At 44.1% G+C, this 21785-nt stretch overlaps 1 long non-coding RNA gene across 1 annotated transcript; it reads left to right on the top strand.

The window, feature by feature from the left end:
• The first annotated feature begins 848 nt into the window (after positions 1-848).
• LOC142907055 (uncharacterized) lies at positions 849-6480 on the top strand. The gene is made up of 2 exons (XR_012930720.1): positions 849-3616; positions 4041-6480. It is a non-coding gene; the product is annotated as an uncharacterized LOC142907055 (long non-coding RNA).
• Positions 6481-21785: the final 15305 nt, after the last annotated feature.

The following is a 21785-nucleotide window of genomic DNA, read 5'->3' as shown; positions in this document are numbered from 1 at the left end:
GGGATGAGGGAAGACTGGTGAAACTTGCTGATGACTGGTCCAAGTGAGGCAGACTTGCACAGCTCTTCACTGGCTGCTGACACAGTCAGAATCAGAATATTAATTTATCCTGGAGGAATCCAATGATCTATAAAGCTCTTCACAGATGTCCAAATGTCCAAAGTGATGTGCACACCCAGCATTCAACCTTTTACTCTTAAATCACTGTGCATTATTTCTGAAGATATTTTTTTCATTTTTCTTGCAAAAATAGGGCAGAAGGGGCCCTGCATGGTTGACTTCATTATGAAGGAATTCGTTTCCCAGATTATTTGTTGACAGAGGTATCACTGTGTATCAATTGTAGTGTTGTATTTTAAAACTGTTTAAACCGATTACATTGTATGTCTCAAGGTGGCTGCTTTTTTTGTTTCCACAGATATCCAGACTACTCCTTCTACCCCTCGGTCTGCTGTTGTTTCTTGTCCTTGTAGTATTTCCATGGAGAATATTTTTTCTCCATGTTTCATTTTTGTAACTATTTGACCAGATGGTGTCAGTAAATACAAGTGATAGCAAGGAACTTGCATAAAAAGGCAGATTTAGCCACTTCACAGAGCTTCATATAGGGAAAAAATACACCGCATTCCCATATGTATTTAATAGTGGACTGACCTATGTTTGGGAACTGGAAAAGTGGGTCAAGTCGGGGTTCCCACGGCAGTGGGGCACGAGGTCAAGAAAGCTGTGATCGGGCCACTCGACCTGCTTTAGCTAGGATGGAAACAGTGGTGACTTCATAGTAAACATTTTCAAAACATTGAGACAACCCAAACATAAGTTCTTTATATATATATTTTTTATGGATTGTTGCCTTCCAGCCATGCAGGGGATGGCAGGGAAGGGGTTTAATCCAAGTCAATCTTGGGATAAGAACCAAGCCAATCAAATCCAGGAACAGCGCAGCTTGCGTCTCGTTTGTAATCGCAGAGACGTAGCATCAGTTTGCTTTTAGGACAGCGGTGAGGAACTTACGGCCTGTGGGCAACATATTGACCACAAATTAATTTTATATGGCTACCAGCCACATGACGCTGACCACTTCAAAACTACCCACAAATCATACTTATCCATAACGGCAAGCATCTTAGCCTCACTTATCCGGTGCTACAGGGGAATATTTTTGACCGGGAAACACTTTCTAATTCTAGCACACTCAATCAGTGCAGTCTTTGTTATGCTTGGTCAGCGTGCACTTTGTTTTCCCTGTTATTTTATATAGCTAAGGTGTGTGCTGATGTGTAGCCAGCCAAAGTTATTTGAGAGCTCTTAATTGGTATTTCATAAAGAAAAGGTTCAATATGAAATCCAAATGTAGACCTTCAGGGTCGATATCAAGGCTTTTAATCTATTTCTGGTCTATAACCAATTGCCTTGGATGCATCTAATCTCGAATTAGTGTTGAGCCTGGTGGATAGCGCTTGAAAGAGCACCCACCACAGCAGGTTCTTTAGAAGAAGCTGGAGTGCTGCGTGATTTGCAGCAGAGGGCAGTGCAGCAACATCCATTTCCACGCTCCCACATCTATATACTGGAAGCCTTCACTAACCTGCACCGACTAGCCTGGTGAAGTATGGTCAATTAACTCACACGACCCCCACTTTGTGTGGAGGTCCTCATCCAGCAGAAAATGTTGGAAAGGGTTACAAATCTATATTAATATTTTGTTGTATCCATGTTTATTACATTATAGTGCGTGCCCCATTCATGTTTAAACTCTGCATACTTTGGTAAACATGCAAATAAATGTGTTTCATCGCACATTTAATTCCATTGAGCAATGGCCATTTCACATCGGTAATTAAAAACTGTCCCGAATGTACCTTATTTAATACATACAGTACCTCATGCCTTTCAGTGTGAACCGTTACAGGAAGAGCGCTTATGAAATGGATGAGAATTGTGATGAAATTCAGTCTTCAGCTACGTGCCAGAGCAACGATCTAAATTAGACCAATTTAATGAATGGCTGCAACTCTTTAAGGTAAGTTTATATCACTCCACGGGTCTCTTCTGACATAACTGTGGTGTTTATGAGCAGGGTGGTGTGTAAAGTTTTCGCATTTGGCTCATCCATTTCTCTGCATAAGCAACCACCCTGCTGTGGAAGGAGTCATATTTCATTCCCAATTGTGATGTTCACCTTTTATCCATACTTACATGTATTAAGCCAATCCACAGTTTCTGAATGAATATTTCTGTGGTTAATGACCAGGAAGGGTGCTTTCTGTGGTGCATTGTGCTTTTCTAGGCTGCTTATCCTATTACACTGCCTTGTGTTGGCTGTAGGGAATGTCTCGGATGTGACAACTACAACAGTATTTATTGTATTTGATGACTCATCCTAGAGCCGCAAACATGTTTACCGATACTATGTTATTCTGTATATTTTCGGTTTGGTTAATTATCAGAATTCATTTAAAAAAATGCATTGGAAGTGTTTTGTATTAAAATATATATGATTTAACTTTAATGTCTATTAACCTATGTATTCACTTTGGATGTTTAAGTATGTCTTACTGATCTAATACAAACGGGACACGTTTTGACACATCTCAGATAATAAAGTTCAGTGTCAAAGTAGTTTCCCACTCAAAAATGGGGTGGAGTTTCTATGCTACAATACGATTTTGCGTCTGAATGCATCTCAAGATGTTGTTTTATTTCCTTGTATCTTCAAGCTCGTGCTAAACACTCTGCATTTATAGCGGGCCCATGCGATTCCAACGGAGGTTGACTTGTCTCTTCCCACAAGGTCGTAAAAAATTGTTCTCAAACCCCGAGGGATAAATTGCTGAGTCAGCTTTCAGTTTAATTCTGAACACATAGAATTATAACAGACAGCCATGCACTCTAACCACTGGACCACCCTGCCAAATGAATATATTATTAGTTAAATTGATACACTCACTGAAATAATATTTTAACTTTATTGAATTATCCACTATTTAAGGTTAAACAAAATAAAATAATAGTTGCATCACTAATTTCATCCTTGGCAAACCACACACTTGCTGCACACTGATATTTTTGTGCGGTTGATGTTTATTAATGGTCATTCTTACGACTTAGTTGTTTATTTTACTTTCACCTTAACAATGGGCAGGAGTAACTCGGATCCATGAACGGAAAATGCTGATACCTAAATTACCGACTCTTTTCTGTGTGCAACTATGGCTATTGAACTCCAAACCATGGACCGGGTAACTTCGCACTCCCCCAAATATGAATTCGCCATTTCTCAAACAAAGCAATTAAATGGCAAAATCACATAACTTCTGATTCTCTGCATTGTTGATGTTTGTAAACCATAGGAAATAATATGGATAAACTTGATTATACTACACTATTCTGGTCAGTACAGGTTGGGGGAGCATACACTTTGGAGTATAAGTATTTAATTTAGTTAATTGGATTAATTAATCAATTCCATCATTGTGGGTATTTTCTTTCGGGAGGAAATTAAAAAGTTGGAATTGCAAACTATTCTTAAAGTAATCATGATTGTTTTTTTTTTACAGTCCATCTTATCACTGTGAACGGTTGAATCGGGTTTCTAATTCTCCTATAAACTGAGGTGAGTAAATCCTCCATAAATGATTGTAATTAAATGCTTATTTATGTAAATACATGTTTTTAAATGAATGTGTAATAAAAAGAAAACAAATCGGTGGCAGAATAGCTTCGTGGTTGGCAAGTTTACCACTCCACAAGTTTTAAGTGAATTGTTAAATGCTGCCAGCCTCCAGGAATGCGTGGGTTATTACCAAACCATGGATTGTGTAGTAACATAGACAAGAACCCTGATATCGCTTGCTAGCAAGAGCATACTTTCAACATGGTTTTATACAATCATAATGTATTGTATTTCGAAATAGCTATTATATAATGCTGTAAAATATACGTTTTTTGTGACTGAATACTAGTCAATAATTAAATTAACTGTCAGGATTTGTGGTCACAATATAATTCAATAACCATTATTTTTTACTTTTGTGCAGGAAGATTTGGCTACACCTGCTTCTTACATAGTGCGGGTCATCACCAAGAATTGGAACCCTAAACAAATGCAGCACTTACTGATTCATTCCAGTCCGTGTCTCTTTCTGCTTCTTCCATAGCACTGCTCGACTTTGGAATTATCCCATCTCTTTTCGAAAGTTCATATAATCTTTGGTTCTATTGGGTAAAGTCACGTAGGTGAAAATAAAATAACAATTTTTATTTTCACCTACGTGACTTTACCCAATAGAACCAAAGAGTATGGATCCTAGCAGTCACGAAAGCTTTAAATCTAGAATTCATATAATCTTACTCAAATAAAAAAAATGTATTACCTTTCATTAATGCTAACTTTAACTTATTTTTGCATTGAAAAAAGAGGCCGGTACAGAGCACAAGCAATGAAAAAGGGAGTAGAGATCTACCGAGTAAACTAACATACACACCGAGTTAACGTGTCATCATCAATATAAATCTCGTAGGGCAACCAACTACCTTATGTCATGTCCATGGAGTGGTGCATCAAGAGTCTGTCTCCTCCACCGGTCTCCTCGATCATGCACACCTTCACGGCAGGTTCAATAGGGACGGGGACCATTTAGCCTTAAGTTCCCGTTTCCTGCCCCTAAGCTTATGGCTAAGTTGCTCTGTTCCTGTAAGGGCTAGGAAGGCGTTTGGCCACATTTTCCAGGAGGGAGGTTCATGATTCGTCCGATTTGCCAGGATAGTCTTCCTTACAGTGAGATGAACGATTTTTAGTCATGCGTGCTGGTGTGTTTTGATGCACCGTTTGGTTTGAGGCCCCATCGCGTTGATTTGATTGAGGGGCTAAGGTTAGTGCCACAGATGTTATTTAAAATAATTCGTAATGTCGGAGTAGAATTTCAGTATATCTGGGCATGACCAAAAGGCATTAAGGTCTGTCTGAGCCATGCCTGGAGGGAATAAAGGGCAGTCTAGGGAAGCTTCTGTGAATTTGCTCTTTCAATGGTCAAATAGGTGCCGTGCATACATTTGAATTGGATAAGCTTTATTTGTAGCGATCTAGGGCCTGACACAGGGGCCTGGCAGATTTGAATTAATTTCTGTTGGAGGATGTCCTGGCCCAGGAGCTTATTCCAGAGTGTTCTAGTGTCACATGGTACAAGTAACAAGGGAAAATATAATGGGGAGGATGTGGTCCACCTGTATAGGGAAAGGGAGTAATTGAAAATTATGAAAGTGTGCAGCAAACAAGGTGTCAATCACAATTGAGTGTGCCCAGCTTCCGATAAATATGGACCACCCCACCACACAAAGCCCAAAGTGGGTGGTGAACGTCATCTAAGGCTAAAAGTGCCTTAAGGGTGTGTGAGTGTTTGGGAACGTGTAGGCTTAGGTGTGAGTGTCGGGATAAAGGGGTCATCCTGTAACATTGTGAGCGCACTGTGTTGTCCTAGAGATACGCTACTGCGTGACGACTGGCAGGGTGGCTTGTCTAAAAGTTTTTAAGACAGACCAACCCTATTGAATCGCCTCAGGTGAATGGGCACGACTGTTCTCACTAGACTTGACCCACAATACACAGGAGTGACTTGGCTTACCGAAAATATAATAGTAACACCGATAAAGGTGAGCCTGGAACAGCAGGCAAGAGACTATGTGCCACACCTAATGCTGCGTATAATCCAAAATCCCTCACTGTCCACAAGACGGTATGCTTCTAGTCTATAATTAAGTTTCGGTGCCTCTAGCCGGTCGAGGATAGGGGTGTGCAGAGTGATCAAAGTTCTTGTCTGGGGTTTTGGTGATGGCATCCCACTAATCTGTCGGTTCCTAAAGAAATGCGACCAGGGGATGTTATAACTTGCCTGTACTTGCTCAAAGGATAACAACCCTACTTAGATAAGGGGTTGTCAACTTTTTCCACTCCTGCCACTTTCCAGCTGGGCCACTTGATGCCCTTACCTCTTATTCTCATCGAACTGTTTACCCCATAGCGGGGATCATTACATCAGCCATACGAAAGAAGATGATATTACTGGTTTTTAAAAATCCAAAAAATGTATTTTTATTATTTTACGAGTGTTTTTAAGTCTGTATGCTCTCCCGTTTTATGTACGTTAACGAGAACGTACTCAACTTATTTATACCCTATCCCGTTTAACATACTGTGGCATGTTGCGATAACATACTCGAGATTTACGAACTTTACCATTTAGACCCAACATTGTTTACGCTGTTTAGCGACATTTACGTGCCAGGTGGCACCGAAGCGTTCGCGTCCCTGACTGATCCACCATCCCATCTCTTTACTTCGATTAAATTTCTGGTTTTTAGGGATGCATCCTGGGCGTAAATCGGGGTATGTCTGTTTGTAAAAGTATGGTTTAAACTTTGCCGAAGTGCCTTAAACTTTGTGGATGACATGTGCTCGACAATAAAGATTTTAAAAATGTCGGACTTGTGTATTCACCCATTACTTAAAGGATACACTATACTGCATTACTTTGGCTGTTGAAAATCACTTGTTTTTTTCTTGTAAAGGATGATGGCCTATTTAGGTTGTTTTGCATGGAGTAGAGGGTAGCCCTGGCCTTTCTCCACTCTACTTACTGGTTGTTATTCCACCATTAGTGTCACCCTTGCTATGTTGCCCACCCTCAACAATCACCAGACATCATGGGACCTCCCTTGCCAGTATCAAAATATAATAGGTTTTATCCTTTCTGGCAATAAAACAGGTGTTAAGATTTTGATTTAAAGCTTTCGTGACTGCAGGAATTCATATAATAAAATGTGTTAAGATGTTAAAACACCAAACTGAAACATTTTGCAAGCATCCATGTCTGCATCAAGCACATATACTTGTGGTGAACATGCAAACAAACACGTGCTCTGATAGTATATGCATTGTCTTTGAAACGGATTGATCCACACCAGAGATCGCTTTCTTTAAAGCCAAGTCTCAAACAGTTAGACAGAAGAAGCCAAAGGGCGAACAGCACAGAGACAATCAAAATATAAGAATTTGTTTTATTGCCAGAAAGGGTCAAACCTATTATATTTTGATACTGGCAAGGGAGGTCCCATGATGTAGCTGCTCACCCCGAGCTCTCAATGTCCTGATAGTGGCATTGTCTTTGTGCAGACACACACAACTTTCAGGGTGCGTTCGGCAGTAAACGACGGAAATAATAAAGGAATTCTGCGCGAAGAACGCCTTAGACCTGCAACACATTTGTATTTCACTTCAGCCGCGATCAGCAGGCACACTCCGTTTCGCTTCCGCACACGGGTCACATGACAGATGTGACGTCACAGCTCACTAGCTGTGCAAAAAAATACATGCATTATTGAGCCCCCCCCCCCCCCCAAAATACCAAAGTCTGTTTTATACTTTTTGCATGGTGTACAGTCTGGAAAGTACCCACATGGCAAATTTAAAGTTTGTTGCATGTCGGGAAGAACGCTAAACATTTGAAAGACACACAATCACAAATTTCCATTTTATATATATGGAGATTACAGCACTTAGGGTGAAGCAATACACAATCACAGTGCAAACTGGAGAAAAATACCAAGCTGGAACTAATGCCAAAGTTTCCAATCAAATAAACGGCAGCGGCAGCGGCAGCAAGACCATTTTCAATCCAGAAAAACGCATGTCAAAAATGTTATAAATTGATTTGCATTTTAATGAAGGAAATAAGTATTTGACTCCTCTGCAAAAGATGACTTAAAACATGAGTAATTGGTGACAAAACCCTTGTTGGCAATCACAGAGATCAGACGTTTCTTGTAGTTGGCCACCAGGTTTGCACAGATCTCAGGAGGGATTTTGTCCCACTCCTCTTTGCAGATCTTCTCCAAGTCATTAAGGTTTCGAGGCTGACGTTTGGCAACTCGAACCTTCAACTCCCTCCACAGATTTTCTATGGGATTAAGGTCTGGAGACTGGCTAGGCCACTTCAGGACCTTAATGTGCTTCTTCTTGAGCCACTCCTTTGTTGCCTTGGCCGTGTGTTTTGGGTCATTGTCATGTTGGAATACCCATCCACGACCCATTTTCAATGCCCTGGCTGAGGGAAGGAGGTTCTCACCCAAGATTTGACGGTACATGGCCCCGTCCATCGTCCCATTGATGCGGTGAAGTTGTCCTGTCCCCTTAGCAGAAAAACACCCCCAAAGTATAATGTTTCCACCTCCATGTTTGACAGTGGGGATGGTGTTCTTGGGGTCATAGGCAGCATTCCTCCTCCTCCAAACACGGCGAGTTGAGTTGATGCCAAAGAGCTCCATTTTGGTCTCATGACCACAACACTTTCACCCAGTTGTCCTTTGAATCATTCAGATGTTCACTGGCAAACTTCAGACGGGCATGTATATGTGCTTTCGTGAGCATGGGGACCTTGCGGGCGCTGCAGGATTTCAGTCCTTCACGGCGTAGTGTGTTACCAATTGTTTTCTTGGTGACTATGGTCCCAGCTGCCTTGAGATCATTGACAAGATCCTCCCGTGTAGTTCTGGGCTGATTCCTCACCGTTCTCATGATCATTGCAACTCCACGAGGTGAGATCTTGCATGGAGCCCCAGGCCGAGGGAGATTGACAGTTCTTTTGTGTTTCTTCCATTTGCGAATAATCGCACCAACTGTTGTCACCTTCTCACCAAGCTGCTTAGCAATGGTCTTGTAGCCCATTCCAGCCTTGTGTAGGTCTACAATCTTGTCCCTGACATCTTTCTGATTGAGAAGGGGTCAAATACTTATTTCCCTCATTAAAATGCAAATCAAATTATAATATTTTTGACATGCGTTTTTCTGGATTTTGTTGTTATTCTGTCTCTCACTGTTCAATTAAACCTACCATTAAAATTATAGACTGATCATTTCTTTTGTCAGTGGGCAAACGTACAAAATCAGCAGGGGATCAAATACGTTTTTCCCACTTTTTTCCCTTACTCGTTCAGCACACCGGTTGTGTGTTGGAGAGTAAACCCACACCATTAAAAAGTCGAGTACGACGTTTCGACAGTAATTACAACCAGCCTTATCAGGTGACAGCCAGAATTGGCTGTTTTGTAAATAACATCGCATCAGTTCATCTTACATGATAAGTCATCTCGCCAGGTAGCAGAGCATCCATCCCACAACAGGCAGATAGATCATATGCTAGTCGGAAGTTGACTCAACCCATCGTCCATTCTGGGGTAAGACAAGGAGCACTTGGATAAGAATGAGTATCAGTGGCCCTTTGGAGAGACTATGTGGTGCCACAACAGCGAAGCCGCTCCGTCGGAGCCGTTCCTGCAACGCCACCACGGGAGAGTGTCCGGGCCGACGCTGCTTCTCCCTCACCACCCCCCAAATGAGCACACACAACACACACACCCCCACGTAGGACCTCGTGGGGAAGTCACCTGGCCTCCAGGTTTTCACCCAGGGGCCCTCTTCGTAGGGAGATCCCCCACGGTTTCCTGGGGCCAGGGAATTGGACGACTTCCCCCAGGTTGAATTACACCGCGGAGCCATGAATTGACGTGCAATTGCATGGTCACGACGAGGCTACTCAGTCACCGCGGTTAGGTCCACACGAGCACAAGGGGAAGCATCCGATTGGCCGTAAAAGTATGCTTGCACGCCGTGGCCAATGGCAACGACCCAACGGCGGCCCCTGTTGATGGGGAGAGAAGGAAGCGGATGTCTGTGAAGGCACCGAGGCGGGCGCACCAATGGCGGTGAGGTATCGTGGGTTAGCCGGGCAGACCTTTGATGTAGAGAAGGATCAAATGAGAGAGAATAGCGACGATGGGGGTTCGCATTCTCCTCAAGTGAGCGATCGGAGCAGTCAGCTTGCTGGCCACTGGGTCGTCCGTGGGACGAGTCTCAGCGAAGCCAGGCCCCGCTCCCCGCAAGAACCTCGTGCAGCCTCATTTCTCCGCGACGGCCCGCGCATCCGAGGCGAAACGTGAGTACGAAAGAGAGAGTGGGGACTTTAATTCCAAAAGGACGAGGTAGATCGGGTTTAGACCATCGGGAGATAGGTTAGACCTGCCCTGCTGACTCGGACTCACTCGGGTAATAGTAGCCCGCAGACACGCCGGAAATAAATCGTCAGTGATTAATAAACCTTGTCGTGTGGTTTCTGCGAGTGTGAAACAGGCGCATGGGGGTGTGAGTCCACTCGTTGTGGTACGGGGAGTTGCGCGCGGGTAACTCTGTTGAGGCGGCCATTGTGTGCACCCCCGACCGGGGTTCCTGCGTCGTACCCTGTGTTTGCGCGCGAGTGTGTATTTACCCACGTGTTTGCGCTCGCCCCTGCGCGTAGCTCGTGGTTAGCGTGTGCGTGTGGCGAGCGGCGGCGGACTCGTACAGGGGCACGTGAGGTTACTCATACGCCCTTGTGTTTAACGTGTGCGTGAGGTAGACGGGCGGCGTACACGCGAGATTATTCATACGGCTTTTGTTTAGCGTGTGCCCGCGGTGAGTGACGGTGGACTCGCCTGGGTACACGTGGGATTATTCCTACAGCCCTTTAAACAATCTCCATTGCCCGCCCTCGGTCGTAACGCGTGTGCGAAGGACGTCATTGCCCTCTGACCCATGACCCTCGGTTCAGCGCGTGCGAGTTGTGCGCGGGGTTGTGTGAACGGATACGTCGCGTTTGAGTGGCTGAGAAGTGACAGATTGACTCCAGGCAGCCGTGCACCAGCCCCGAGCTATGCCCCCCAAACAAAACCCGCGGACCCGAGGGGCTGCGGCACGAGGAGAGTAGCCGGGGAGCGGCAGCCTTCTCCCCACGAGCGAGGAGTTGGATAGCGGCGGTTCTCACACGAGCGAGGAGTCCGGAACCTGCAGCCCTCCCGAGATCAACCCTCCCCCGGAGGGGGAGCCGGGGGCCCGTGTCCCTCACAACTACCCTCCAGCACAGGAATGTGCAACGGTGCATTACGCGGTCACTCGGGACTGCCAATGGACATGAGCAATGCTCCAGCAAGCATCGGAGCATGGAGACATTTTGACTGGTTTACAATAAATTTAAAAAGTCACCATTTGCATTCAGTAAAATGTATTCTGCCGAGAATGAAGAAAGTGTCAAATATGTGAACTTTCAACAGAAGCTGAGTTTTAAGGAGACAATTGCATGGATAATTTTATACTGTTGTATACAGTACTATTAAAGTGTTGTTTTATGTTGAAGCTTACAGGACAATTCGTTCCATTTGCATAGCTTATACATACACTCACCGTACAATTTGTACAGCATCAAAATTAGCCACGTATCTACCATAAATTAAAAGTTAGTGCCAACATTTATGTTCAACATGAGAAGATGCTATCTATTTGTCTGTCTAAATGGGACGAATTTATTTCAATTTCTCCACCTTAGCTGTTAATCCTATAGATGTGCAAAGTCTTCTTGTAAAATAATTTCATGGAATCAGATGTAAATGATTATCATCTTTGCTGTAGGTAACTCCAGATTTAGAGGCTAAATGTTTTGCTTTTCCAGCTTATGTTGTTTATAAGTGACTCACGCGATAATGCTTCTCACGCGTGTCACAGTTTTCAAGTTTGATCTATTTTAACTTTAGAGGTACGGCGGCATTAATCAGACGATAGAAACGTGTCAAATCTGATGTGGCGATTGCACTAGGCATGCCAATACAGTAATTCTAATATTTGCATTTTTAGAATACTGCACTCGGAAAAAAAAATGCATTCCTCAAGTTTTGTCCTCTAAAGATATGCCAAGGGTTTGTGTTCACGGTTACACAACACGTGCATACAATGCCTTGCACCTCATATTAAATACTATGCAGTTTAACAGTAAGGTTTGTACAGGATATAAATGATGGGATAGTTCAATGCGTATTTATAAAAAAATACTAAAGGAGTTAACATTGTTTCATCAGGTGATGCTAACAGTTTAGCAATACTGTATTGTGAACTAAATATTTGTTGTGGGTTGTCTCAGGCCACGGGTGAATAAAATAGGTACCAATTTGCCCTCATGTAATCCAGCACTGTGGAGCCAGTGAGGGTTGGTGGGTCAGACAAATGTTGCGAAATTCCCTTCCCGTGAGGGTAGAGGTTGCAGTACCCTGACTGGCCAGGAGAAGGCGGTACAGCAAGAGTAGACTAATCTCCATCTGTCCCATCTGTACGGGATCGAGTGTTGCGTCCTCGCATGGGTGGATTTTCTCCAGGAGCCCCGGTTTCCTCCCACACGTGTAATCACTCATTAATTGGCTGAAAACATCCGAATATATATGCCGCTCCATGTGTTATGTGTTGTGCAGAGTTGTGAGATGCTGTTTGCATGAATGATGCTTCGATATAAAAACACATTTATATCTCAAACAGCTGTAGGAATTAATCCATTGTACTCTACCACCAATTTTATAAATGTAACGTTTTTGCAATGGTCATTTTGTAAATACACATTATTACTATTGTAACAAGGCCTTGTTTAAGGCCTATTCACTGTCCATTTATTTAACACTACTGGAGTGATAATTGTTTTTTTTTACCCTTTTATCTGGCAACAAAACTGACACATTTTTTACAAGGAGTCATGTTTGCATTGACTAGAATACCTGCGGTCGGAGTTCAAACAAAAAACATAACTCTGATAATGTATGCACTGTCCTTGAAATTGATTGGTTCACACCCGAGACAGCTTTTCTTAGAAGCCTCGTCTCACACGGTGTTGGACCAGATGACGCCAAAAGGCGCACGGCGCGTTTTGGCGTCAAAACTGACACAAAAAAATGTGACTTATCATATTTTGCTACTGGCAAAGGAGGTTCCAATGGTACAGTACTGGAGGTCAGTGTACAACACTTTTACATTTATGCGACCTAATCCAAGAGTTCCCAGTATTGATTAATATAGAGCATTTTAAAAATAAATGTTATCACGATTTAGCATGTGTTTTGATATTATACACATGTTATGTCTCATTTCATAGGCTTGAATGATACATACAATCAACATTTCATCCAGACAACACAAGAAAACAAATCTGAAGACTGGGCAACTAGTGAACAGACCACAGCATCCCAGCTACAATCCAAAAGGCCTACTTTGCCCACTCCACAAATTACTCCAAGTACTAGGACACTAATCCTTCTGTGTGCAGGTTTCCTGTTCATAACGATCATAGGACTTGCAGCAGTCATTCTCTATGTGGCTGAACAAGGCGCGGATCTGGTGGTTAGTGAACACTTAGAAAACACTGCATTTACACATTTATAGCAAGTGGTTGTATATGTTTAAAAACAACACTTAGAAATGTGTACAAGCACTCAGCCTTCATGCGTCACGCAAAATAATCAATTGGTAGTTCCTAAATAAGTAATGGGGGGTTTCTAGTCAATATATTTGAATATATTTTATTTGCTGTTCTATGCTCTGTCATATCTTTGTCAATGAATGCACGTTAAAGGAAAACGTCACACCAAGCTAACACACAGTCCCTCAATAATATGGTACATTAACAGTGACAAACTAAACGAGGCTCAACATGCCGATGAATATAACAATAGCTGTACTTAACTCAGCCCAATTGGTCTCTATGGTCAAAGACTTTGTACTGTCCCCTGACGATATCCTTGTCAGCTTCGATGTGGTCTCTCTGTTCACCAAGGTCCCAGTACCTGATACCATTGAAATAATAAAAAATTTGGTCCAACATGGACTAGACCCCGATACACCTGCGCTGGTTAGGCACTGCCTCACCAATACCTACTTTACTTGGAATGGCACTTTCTACAAACAAAATGAGGGTACCCCCATGGGTTCCCCCTTGTCACCAGTGATAGCCAATGTTTGCATGGAGAAATTTGAATCAGACGCCATCCAGACTTCCACCCTCAGACCTTCCCTGTGGAAGAGATATGTAGACGACACTTTCGTCATTTGGCCACATGGCCTCCCAGCTTTGAACCTTTTCCTAGACCACATTCATGCCAGACGCCCCGCCATCAAATTCACCATAGAAGTGGAGAAAGATGACAAGCTGCCATTCTTGTATGTTCTGTTTGAGAGGATACCTGATGGCTCATTGGGACATTCTGTCTACAGGAAACCCACCCAACAGATTCCTACTTGAAACCTGATTCCCACCACCACCCAGCTCAGAAGAATTATCTCATCAAAACGTAATACCACAGGGCACATTGCATTTCGGACCAACACCACCTGACCAGTGAATTAAAACATGTACACCTGGCCCTTAAGAGAAACAGATACTCTGACCGTACCATCCGCCAAGCTGTTTCTCCCTCCATACAGAAACAACCAGTTGATACGCCGGTCAAAACCATCACACTACCATATATAGCAGGCGTTACTAAAAAGATCTCCAAAATTCTAAACAAACACAAGATCCTGGTCCGGTTCAATACAGTACACAAAATCCGTGACCTGATCCCTTCCGTGAAGGATGTCGTTCCTGACTTACAGTACCCCGGAGTTTACAAATTGAGCTGCACTTGTGGTGATTGCTATATCGGGGAGACGAAACAACATGTCTCTGACCGAATTCGCGAGCACAAATCAGACTTGAAACACGGCAGAACGAATTCTTCTGCCGTAGCTGACCACTGTTATAACGCTGTGGGTGATCACGATATAGTTTTCTCCGATACCAAGGTTCTCTGCAAACCCACGGGTTTTTTATCAGAGATTTGTCCACGAGGCAATTCAGATTTACAAACACAGACACAATTTCAACCGAGACGATGGTTTCAAATTAAGCAATCATTGGAAAGATGTTCTAAATCAAACCAAACATTAAACTAATTTTCAATGGTACAGTAAAAATTTTTCAAGTAGTGGTATCCCAAACTTTCACAGCTGCTTATTTCTCTCCACTCACTCCACTCACTCACTCCACTCACTCACTCCACTCACTCACTCCACTCACTCCACTCACTCACTCCACTCACTCACTCCACTCACTCACTCACTCCACTCACCGCACTCACTCACTTCACTCACTCCGCTCACTCACTCACTCCATTCACTCACTCCACTCACTCACTCCACTCACTCCATTCACTCACTCCACTCACTCCACTCACTCCCCCCCCCCCCCCCCCCCCGCTGCTGGTCCATCATGGCCCATGCACCTCCTACGTACATCGTGCTCATTTTTATGCTAATTCCTTTGTCAAGCGTTTTGCTTCCTCCCACACAGCTTAAAGGACACGACCTGGGGTTGGCTGTTTTCACTCCAATGCTGTCCTCATGACAGCACGGTCCCTTCACCTGATGAAGGCCACTTGTGTTGTGGCCGAAACGTGATTTTTATTTTATTTTTTACCTACGTGACTTTACCGAATAGAACCAAGGAGTATGGATCCTTGCAGTCACGAAAGCTTCAAATCTAGAATTGACTGCCAGTTTGCGTTGCAGCATCTACGATAGCATGTGATGGAGACGCGTGCCACGGCGGACAATGGTCTGAACTTTAATCCCATCACGAGACTCATCTGCACCATGCTTTAACTCGCCTATAAATGTATGTTGAACTTCTTTTGCACCATATGAAGCCAACTATGCTCATCGTATGTGCGGGGGAAGGACAACAAACTAAACACAAAAAGCAGTTAAAAAAAGTTTCCAATCGAGATGATTTAAGAGCGCAGAGCTCCAGTGGCTTCCGTATATCGGAAGCCAGAGCATTCCAGACGGTTGCAGAAGCGCATCTGAAAGTGTGCAATGCAGTGACCGTATTTGTTCGATGGCCAGCCAAAAGCCACTGCGACGAAATCAGCAAGGTATTGTGGCTCATTTGTGGCAAGGACTTTGTGTGTAATGAGTGCGACCGCATCACCCCAATCTTCAGATCTCTTCACTGGCTGCCAAGCCACTGCCAGATCAGCTACACGACTGCCTTCAACGTTTCAAGATCAATCATGAATTGATTCCCAATTGGCTTATTTGTCCTCTTCTCCAGTAAATCTCACCCACTCTGTCGCTTCTTCTCCTTTGTTGCCTCCACTGTCTAGAAGTAATTCCACCTGCCAGCCACACTGCTCACTCCACTTCTCTTTTCAAATCTTTCATCGTCACTGAACTAATTTTCCCTTTTTTCCCCTCATGTATTATTTACTCGTCTTTCCTTCGAAGCCCATACCTTAGGACAGGGGTGGGGGACGTCCGGCCCGTGGGCTGTATGTGGCCCGCGAAATCATTTGGTCTCTGGCCCTGCCAAGGCAACCGCAGGCAGGACTCGAAATTCAATAAATCTAGGAGCAAACCTGGACAAGCAGTTGCGAGTAGCAACATCATCAATAGCAGCCAACATCATCACACGCCTCGCCAAAGAGAAGCAGTTCCAGCCATCACATTAGGGGCGAGTTAATTAAATGTTTGACCAAATATAACAGGCTAATTTTTAAGTTGATAATTTTGTATGGCCCGCGAATGATGTTATAAATATACAAATGGCCCTTGGCAGAAAAAAGGTAACCCACCCCTGCCTTAGGTGAACGCCAATAGTGAGTGTGCAGTGAGTTGGAACCTTGCCTCATATAAATTAGATCGAGTAGGATTTGCAGTTCCATTTATAAGGTGCTTGCCTCAGAAACTCGCATCTTCCATCTCATCTCAATCATTCCAATACTTAACTTTATTTTTAACCCAGGAGAGCCCCTGATGGCAGCTGTCCCCATATGGCACAAGGTGAACACAGCCCCAGGCTGCAAGTGGGTAGTAGTTTGCCAGTTGCCCGAAATGTTTCTATGGGTTTTATCAATTGGGTAATCTGCAAATATTTGTATTTATTTGAACCATGACCCTAGTGCACGTGGCCTACTCTTTTTCCTAATCGCGTCACGGGATTTGTCACATCCACTGTGGAGCATACGGCATATATTTTCTGGTAATACACCCACGGCATTAACCAGGGTGGCCACGGGGATGAATCGTGAACCTTGCCAACGAGCGGCAATGCCACCGCCAACAACAACTTCTGTTGCTTCCACCGTTGCTGATCGGGGTGTGGATCATTCGTTGTCTTTGCTGTGCAGGTGTCCCAGTGCAGGAACTGCAACAGGAAGTACCAGCCAGTGCCACGGGACAGGGAGTGGGGGAGTGGAGCGCTCTTCAACTGCACAACCTGCGATAACACCTTCAGGTTGACGGCGATAAAAGGGACAGCTTGTATGTGTGTATTGATGCATTGATTCGCAAAGCTTACGCGAGTTGTGCGCGTGTGCGCATGAGATTCGGTGTTTTATAAATAAAAAATGTATATCGTAATACGAGAGGAGCAAACCATTTAAAAGGATGTCGCCACTCAAATACATTTGCATAGTGATGTAGAGTATAAAGTGGGGGGTGTGAAAGCGAACTGAGAGCAAATCCTCTGGAACCACAAAAGCCGTGTTGAGGACAGATAGTGGCAGCAGGCAAGGAATGAAACGCATCTCAGAGAGCGTCCACTGCGGAGATGGAGCGACGACATTGGCTCGCGCACAGGTGCTCGTGTTCGGTGGATTATTAAATTGTTTGGGGGAGGCCTTCATCCGGCAGTGGATTGAACATGGCTGCTGATGATGAGAACGAAAATAATTGAAAATAATTAGCGCAATGTATTTTGTATACGATTACGAAGTAGTAAATATAGAGAATTATCAAAATAAACAACAGATGAATAATGAAGACGTATCAAATAAACCTTCTGAAGTGATCACAAGCATGGAACAAATCGATGGGGTCGTCAAGACCTTCCCCAAGCGTGGCACGTATTCTGATGCCCTGGGCGCTCATGGCTCAGAAGGCCTTACCAACTATATATTGTTTTAAACTGCCCCTAATTTGTCCTGCTGTCGTGTTTTGTATTATTTGTGGTTGTAACGTTCTGATCCGCCCCTAACTGGACATTTGTGAAAAAGAGTTTCATAGCTCATGGGATTCCTCCAGTATAAATCAATATTCTGCTTGTTTGTGAGCAGCGGCTGGGGACAGATGGGCGTGCCCACATCGCCGTGCTCGCGGTGCCAGGCGGCGTGTGGCCCACGCGCGTGCAGCGCCCCGACACGCACAGCGCTGCGCGCCCTTCCGGGCAGCAGCTCAGCTGCATGGCCGAGGACTGCTACAACCCCCAGGGTGAGCGCAGCTGGAGGGCCACAGCGCCACTCCGCCGACTCTCGCGATCGCCAGCCACGAGCATTAATAAGCGACGATCCAATTCTCTCTGTCTCGCAGACCCGCAGGAGTTTTGCGGGGGGGAGTGGAAGGGGGGGTGATGTTGCTGTGCATTTCTCCCAATGAGTGGCTTTTGCAGACAATTTGCACAATTTGGACCGTGACGCCGACATTCCCTCCCATCGTCTCTTTCCCAAGATAAACCATAAACCATTTCAGGTCTTAATTGATTGTTCACGCTTACAGTGGCTTTCAGACAGCATACATTAATTTTTCGTCTCCCCCCTCCTCTTTTCAGAACATAGATGGACTAGTCCTTCTAAATAAACTGCCAAATCGCTGCGCGTGGCGCTGACGTTTTTTATAAATAAATAAATACACCGTTTAAAAATAAATACATTTATGCAAACCGACACACCTGATGACGACCGTTTGTGTTATGGTCGAAACGTGAGAATTTTGTATTGTTTTATATATTTCATTATTTTATTGTTTCCCTTCAACGTGACTTTACCGAAAGAGCTAAGAATATGAATTACTGCAGTCACGAAAGCTTTAACTCAAAATTTGCTCTTGTAATTGTTTTGATTTTAACCGTGTTTTTGACTTTTTGTGTGTATTCACATAAACAGTGATGCGCACGAGGTGAAAAATGTTACGAAAAAAAAGTATTTACAGTCGGCATGTGAGACGTGACAACAATGGCTCTTTCATGCATCATGCTATCGTGCTGTGTAGTCAGAGAGAAATTCAGTAGGTACCTTGAAACACGCCGTAATTGTTTCTGAGGTGGGGTGGTTTATTTGAAATGTATCGGTTAGTGGAGGTCCACTGGCCAACTGGAGGGCATCTACTCTATAAGTGGCTAATCTGTATGCTTGGCTGTACGTTTGTTTCTATAATCTCCACGAAATTCAATTAACAAGGAGTCATTTTAAAACTAAAGTAGTTTATATTATATTAAAACAATACAAATACTTTTTACCTGATCAATCTTCTAATTTGGCGTTTCGGGCCCCTCGGACTGCTTAGCTGCTCTATCATTTACAATAGCTTGGCATGTGATGTCAAGCTATTGTAAATTCGTGCAATATATAGGGTTATAGAGGGCGGGGTGGCACAGAGAGCTGTTGAAACTCAATGGCTTCTCTTTAGTCTCCAATAAAACCACCTCCATAACAAGGATCAACAACTTATATACAGCACAGCATATCTCAATGTAAAATCAAATACACTTGTATGTACGTGTAGCGCAGGGACGTGCGGTCAGGGGAGGCACAGCCTCACCTGTCATACTCCGATGAGAATAGCTGTTACGAAAAAAAAGAATAATCAAATAAAAATTTACATTTTCCCACTGATCTGTGTTATAAATGTCATTTCTGTACTATTCCAAACATTTTTATAGTCAAAGTCGCCAAATTTGCGGAGCTCCGCTGCAAATGCAGGAAGAGACGAGAGGTGAGGCAGCGACGCGCTCAGCCTCCCCTCTGATTGCGCAACCCCTGTTCTGTAATGCTGCGTGTTTTCATAAGGCGAATTGGATATAATTCTATGAATGTATTAGGGAACACATTTTTATAACGCGCATACGAATTGGTTATAAAGCAATCGAGTGAACAGAACTACGTTGCGTGAGTAGGAACAAGCAGTTGTAAGGCGACCTCGGTGTAGCATCACACAAGGTGGGATGCTGCTGGATGCTCTTGATGCTACCCACACGCCTCAGTCTTTGTTCAGGCTGCGTACGCACATCACGTGTTATCGCAGACATTGCTTTACCCTATATTATGCAGGGTGCTTCAACATGTTTTTAACACTTATATGGGACTATCGTTTTTAATGGAAAAAGAACGGATAATACACTGTAACATGATAAAGAAATGTATGTTAATAGCTGCAAAAAGTCACAAAGAGTCTCCACTTGCTCGCCATCATTGTCAACACATGCCTGGAATCTTCTCTAGGTGATCTCCAGAGCCCGGAGGCTGGTATTGTTGCACATTCTCACAAGTATTAAAACAATTTAAGCACCCCGTACATTATTTATTGTAACGCGATTTTCCATAACGCGGTGTTCTTCAGGAACGCAACTACCGCGTTATAGGGGAATAGAACTGTATAATCATGCAGGGTCTTGAACTCAGGACACTAGAGGTCGACTAAATTTAAGCTCGATTTCAATTTCGAAGGAATATTTAAAAAAGCGATTCAATATAAAACTGCTACATCTTCCGTGTCGCCTCACAATGAGTTTATGGATAGGAAAGGGGTAGGGGCAAAACCATTTCTGCTCGGGGTCACCAAATAGGCCAGCACCACCACTCAAGGGTGGGAAAAACCCGATTTTTTTGCCCGACAAATCGGGTTATTGCTTTTAATGGAATTAAACCCGATTTTGCCGATTAAAACCTGGTTGTATTATCGGCGTCTCGTGCACACTTCAATCCTGCTCCTCCTCCTCGTCGTCGTCGTCCGCCGCCGCGTCGTCTTCGTCGTCGCTCTCGCCGCTGGACTCGGTGTTGTCGTGGCCGTCGCCGGGCGTGGGGTAGTCGTAGAACGCGTTGAGGTTCGACTTAATGAAGACGAGCTTCTCGACTGTGCTGGGCGCCAGGCTGTTCCTCAACTTGGAATGGATCAATCCCATCGTCGAGAAGTTTAGCTCAGACGCAGCAGCAGCGGCGGTCGACGTGGCCATGCCGCCGTGCGCACGGCGGCTGAGCCCAGGCCCCGGCCCGAACGCCGCTAATGGGTGCGTGCGACTGAAATCCCGACTTCACTTTAATAAAACCGAATAAAACCGGATTTGGGCAGGATCCAGGTGCTCCGGTTTTATATAAAAACCGATTAAAGCCCGAATAAATAAAACCGGGCCGTGCCAGCCTTGCAAACCACTGCCTGCATGTACCACGAGGAGACGTTTCAATGTCTTGCGCTCGCAGTCTCAGTCTCGCATACTAGACATGCCCCTCACCCATCGCCCACAAACACCGCCTTGTGAAAGAGCCAACGCAAGAAGATCCCTGGGTTTGATCTTCCACGAAGCTCATGGTCCACCCTAACTGTATCCACTGCACAAACCACGACAGTAGATGCGGATACCTGATGCACAAGTGGAAAATTAAAAACTCCCCAGTAGTGTGTGACTGTGGTCATCCAGAACAGACCGTACAGCATATAACGACGCAACGCCCGATCCACAAATACGAAAGAGACATCTCAGTGATGATACACTCCACTGCTCTTGGCGCGGTTGTCTGGCTTGACCACCTGAATGTGAGATTGCAGTTGTTGCTCTGTGTCTACATTAGCCATGCGAAAGAAGATGAAGACCCATCGCCCAGCTTGAGGGCGGGGTGGGGGTCTAAATCAGGAATTCACTATAAAAACACATGATTTCAGTAAAACAAATCCATATGATCTCGCAAGTGCGTGTCACATAACGGCATATCAAACACAATGTGACAACGAACTCACCTGCGATATAGCAAACTCAAGGTATCCGTGTGCTACCGATTTTGTCTTTATAGTACTGTATTCGCTATTCATGGTTTCCTGCTGCAACAAAAAAATGTTACAGCAATTGTTTTTACCTTTAGCT

The sequence above is a fragment of the Petromyzon marinus genome, chromosome 74 (genome assembly GCF_048934315.1).
Source record: "Petromyzon marinus isolate PM22_M1 ecotype Great Lakes invasive population chromosome 74, UKy_Petmar_22M1.pri1.0, whole genome shotgun sequence".
Lineage (NCBI taxonomy): Eukaryota > Metazoa > Chordata > Hyperoartia > Petromyzontiformes > Petromyzontidae > Petromyzon > Petromyzon marinus.
The sequence above is the reverse complement of the archived record's forward strand: the minus strand, read 5'-3'. Positions and strand labels throughout refer to the sequence as shown.